Raw genomic sequence first — 5,356 nt, forward strand, 5'->3', positions numbered from 1 at the left:
AGTTAGTGCTTAGGTTGTGCTAGGGGAAAAGCGTCTGATGCCACCTCTCCAGCAATGACTGCCCATCAGTGAAGAGCTCAGGCAGGTTAGGGGAGCAGGGCTGGAAAACGGAGCTGCCGGGGACTCTGCTGCTCAGGAACAACCATGGGTGTGAAAAATGTAAGAGAATTTGTTGTGTTCATCTTTTTGACAATGCTCAGTGGATTGAAGAAAAAAATAATGATGTTCATAAGATCGTGAAGAAATAATTCAGAGAGAAGGTTGTTCTTGTTTGTTTCTAAAATAGATCTAGAGATGATTGTCGAGTGTACAGTCAACAGTTTCTACGGGTGTTGTGCCCGTCACTGAAATCCCCTTAATGTGGCAGTTCGTGCCCCACTTTCTACTAAGGACCATTGTCTTGGAAACCTGATCTTTCTTGATTTTGAGTTTTGTTCCACATTTTTCCTCTCTCTGCAGGTCTTTCTAATACGATCCCTTTCATAGCATTTGGTAGTGGTAACCAGGTACTATCTAGTTCCTGTAACGGCTACTGCTGTTCAGGAGCCCCGTTGATCCACTGTAGTCCAGTGTTTCCACTTGTCTTCCGTTTTCTCCTCCCTTCTTTCCTCTGGACGGGGAGAGACTGATTGCACCTTGGCTGGACCTTCAGAAGCTGTTAAGACCCCAGTCTTTCTTTTTTTCCACGTAAAGTCAGAAGTTTGCTGGCTTTGCCACAGGGGTCGTTCCACCCTGTCATAGAGGGTCGCTGTGAGTCAGAAATCTATACAGTAGCAGTGAGTTTGAGGGTTTTTTTAAACCTCAGCCTAAAGGTTTATTTTAACTCCTGTCTCCTGAGCTGATCAATCCTGTCACGCGTCCCCTCTTCTGATCAGCTTTTCCTCATTCTAAGCACTTGACCGAGAAACTCTTGTACCTAATATACTAAACTCCATTCAACAGTTTGTCTCCACTAGATGCCTTATTCTCACACGTCCTGGAGAATGAATCCTTTTTGAGAATCCAAGAAATAAAAACTCTTTTCCAATAGTAACAAAAAATTTAAAAATATATATATATCTAAAGAAACTGTTTATAGTTGGCAGATTTTGGATGGATATGTGGACTCTTGATAGGAGTCTTGTTCATTATAATTTTCAGTGTAATCACATGCTGTTGTAGCAGTTTGTCCCTCTTTGTCATCCTTGCTGTTCCTCTGCTTTAACATCAGTCAACACTTCCTTTGGCTGGAAGAGTCACGCTGTCAATCAGCTATCCTATTTTCATCTCAAACAGATCTCATAGATAGGAGAGAATGTACACAGGCAGTGGGAAGGACAGAGGGGGCTGAAAAAGTTAGTCTGCTGTTAATAAAAAATAATAGAAATATAACACTGGTTAAGATTTAGTTTGTTGGGAATCCAAGATGGAGTTTTCTGTAGCTCCTTCCCCTGCAGTAAAAATTCCTTTTCAGTTTAGTTAGTACAGATGGTCTTCTAACTTAGGGATTTGGTAAACCATTAAGCCAATTAGCCAGGCATGAGGCATGCCCATTTAGATCAACAGTGGAGCATGGTACTCTGAGGGATGGCTTTTGGGAAAATGTTGAACTTATTATAAATGTAGCCTCAGAAAAATGTATGTCTAGATAACTGTAAAGCCTCCTTTTTTGTCACATAATTTGCGGTATATAATATGCTTGATTTTTGTGGCAGTTTGGAGGTATCAAACCCCACTGTCTCCTTCTGTCTTGTATTTGCAGAATTAACTTGGAGTTTCTTAAATCAATCTGATCCCTGCTTTGAATGAGGCAGTGACAGGCAACCCCTGACCCTTGTTCCCAGTAACACTGGCAGTTGCCACAAAACAGAGCCATATCTCTCAGGGTAGCTGGCAGCATCCAATCGATGCTTCTAGAATCCCTTAGACCCATTTTTTTGCTGTCTTATGACTTTAACAGCATTAAAGTCTGATTTCCATTAAGGTATTGTTAGGTAGCCAGAATTAGGGACGGGGGTTGTCCCATGCCTGCAAAGGCCCCTATAAAGGAGGTTGGGAAGAACTCAGGTGACCATTAGATACCTACAAAGACCCAAACTGAGCATGCCCAAATTCAAGCCCCCCAGCCTGAGTGGCCCAAACTAGGCCCAGGTCCACGACATCACCCAGCTGGGCTTACCACAGTCAATGGGATCAACCAATATCTTCAACCAGGCCTGCCCAGCTCAGTCCCTGGGCACATGTGGGTGTGCTGGTCCACAAGATTGCTCATGACCAGGTGTGAGCCCGAGTGGCTTCCGTGTGGCCCGGTACGCTTTCCTGAAATAGTGTGTATTCTTTCAAGACTGTGAAGCCTAAACCTTCTCCTGGGTTACAAAATGGGCTTTGGCGTAAATTCTTTCTCATGCAAAGCTAAGAGCTGAGGTATTACCCACTCAAGAACCCTTACAGTATCACTCCTGTCTTTACTAGCCAATGCACAGGACTAATTAACTGGGCCAGTGGAGGGAGGGAGGAGCACCCATATCTTAGGAAGCCCAGGAACACCTGCGTTTCCTTTTCCTTAAGGGAGTGGAATAGGCTCTAGCCTAATCAATGACAACCTCAAGGACCACCTGCGAGATATTAATCCCTGGCTTAGTGGGGCGTGCGGTGGGCTGTGATCACAAGGTCAGTAGTTTGAATCTTACTCTGGAGAAAGAGGAGGTTTTTCTACTCCCATAAAGAGTTACAGAATTGGAAAACCACAGGGGCAGTTCTACCCAGGCCGTATAGGGTCGTTATGAGTCAGAATCAACTCGATGGCGGTGAGTTTTTAATGAGTGATAGTGTGGGGGCTGGCTAGCTGCACACGGGCCACTGGGCATGGATGGGCAGAGCCAAGCCCTCTGAGCTGGCCCTGAGCAGAGGCAGCGCATGGCAAATTATGCTTATGTAGACTTGAGGATTCAGTAGATGTTTTCTCAGAAAATGAAAAAGTGATTTGTATCACTTTAAGAATCTAGGCTGGCAGAATATATTGCCAGTGTTTTTGTTTTCAACTGAATTTTTCAAGTGAAAATTAGAATTTTGAAAAACTTATTGAGTGGGCTCAAGCCCCCAAAAGGGAGATACCCCCTGTATGTAGCTGCTGAGACCAGAAAACTGACCCGAAGCTGGTCTGAGAGACAGTATTATATTGGGAGGAGCTTACAATGAGACAGAGATCAGGACTGCTTTTTCCAGCTAGAGGGGACAGTTTCTGCTGAGGCTGTCATTCTGGGGCTCCAGCAAGGCGGGCAATTGAACCCCTAAAAACTGTGCTGCTGGCATATCTGAAACTCAGATTAGGGGGTGCAGTCCAGAAGCATTGTTCATGATGCCTCTGGCTGTGCCGGGGCAGAGAGGCCCTGGCTGCCTGTGGGAGAAGAGTGTGCATTTAGGTGCGCAGGAAGACACCTGGGCAACGGCTGCTTAGCGCCAGTGGCATGTTTGGAGAGTCAGCTAGAGTCTCTATGTGGGAAATAACACTGAGGGAAATAGGATGAGGACTGTATTCCCTAACTTAGAACAGAGGGAATCTGGAAAGCTAGTATTCCACAGTAGGAAAGCCTCCACTTTGGTAAGTAAAATCCAAGTACTCTTTACATGTAGTTCCCACAGATTCCCCCTAACAGCTATGCTGCCTTAGTGAGCACATCGTTGATTCCATCTCTCTACAGAGGCAGACATCCTGTTGCGCTCTCTTGCTGGCGTCTCAACCACCAACCGCCTCATACCTTCCCCCAATGCAGGTATTAGGTTTCCTCACCTGTAAGCTCAGGGACCTTAAGGTAGATACCACCGCCCTGTTAGGCATGTAACTACTGAATATGCATGTCTTATGGCTACCTATAAATGTCCCAGGATAGTACAGGTTCGCTCTCACTTCTCCCAGTTCCACATGGAGCTGAGGTGAGCATGTTACCATAAATGTGTCTGATGCCTTTATTTTATTCTCTCTCCTATCTTCCCTAGTCTGTATGACTTTACTGCAATCTTTATATATGATCGCCATACAATTGCACCTACTGGCCCTTGGGTTGTGGAAGACTGGTTTCCTTGACATCTCTACACTTGCATTCCACAGCAGGAGCTTCGTAGGTAAAGATTTTCCTGATGAGATCATTGGGTATATAATTCACCTTGAGTATATTTTTGTGTATGGAGTGAGGTAAGGGTCTTGCTTCATTTTTCTGCAGATATGTATCCATTTTTTCCAGCACCACGAATTGAAGAGGACATCCACTTCCCATTTGATATTTTTGGGCCCCTTATCAAAGATCAGTTGCCTGTATGCTGATGATTCTATTTCTGGGGTTTCAATCCTTTTCTGTTGGTCTGACCACTGTGGCTGTATAGTAGGTGCTAAAGTCGGGTAAAGCAAGCCCTCGACTTTGTCCTCCTTCTTGAGGAGTTCTCTGGTAATTCTGGGTTTCTTCCCTCTCCATATGAGGTTGGTATTCTGTTTTTCCAACTCTTTGAAGAAAGATGCTGGAATTTGGATCAGGATAGCATTGAACTTATATTGCTTTGGGTAGAATTGACATCTTACAATATTGAATCTACTGATCCACAAACATGGGATCTCCTTCCATTTGTTGAGATCACCCTTGGTTTCTTTTAATAGTGTTTTGTAGTTTTCCTTTTACAGATCTTTTGTTTTTTGAGTCAGCTATATCCCTAGATATTTCAATTTGTGTTTGGCGATTGTGAAGGGTACCCCCTTTTTGATCCCCTCATCTGTGTCCTTGTCTGATGTGTACAGTAGTGCAATAGACTTCTGTTTGTTGATCTTGTAACCTGCTATTCTGCCATATTCCTCTATTGCTTCCAGTACTCCTCTCGTGGAACTTTTAGGATTTTCCATATATTAAATCATTTAATCTGCGAATAATGATAGTTTCACTTCTTCCTTCCCCAGGCGAATACCTTTGATGTCCTTTATTTGCCTCATATTGTTAGCTAGGACCTCCAGTACGATGTTAAAGAGGAGTGGGGACAAGGGACATCTTTGTCTAGTCCCCCTTTTCAGAAGAATTGATCTTGTCTTTTCTCCATTGACTACCACATTGGCTGTTGGTTTTTATATACCGCTTGTATTATATTGAGGAATTATTCTTCCATTCCTATCTTCTTGAATGTCTTATACATGAATTGGTGTTAGATGTTGTCAAATGCTTTTCTGCATCTATATCGATATTATCATGTGGTTTTTATACTTTTTCATTTCAATGTGACAAATAATTCTAGTGGTCTTTCGTATGTTGAATCATCCCTGCATCCCTGGTATGAATCCCACTTGGTCATGGTGAATTATTTGTTTTATATACTTTTTTATTCTGTTGGCTAGTATTTT

Source organism: Echinops telfairi, unplaced genomic scaffold, assembly GCF_000313985.2.
Source record: "Echinops telfairi isolate 266 unplaced genomic scaffold, ASM31398v2 ScPeMD7_7468;HRSCAF=8506_0, whole genome shotgun sequence".
Taxonomy (NCBI): domain Eukaryota; kingdom Metazoa; phylum Chordata; class Mammalia; order Afrosoricida; family Tenrecidae; genus Echinops; species Echinops telfairi.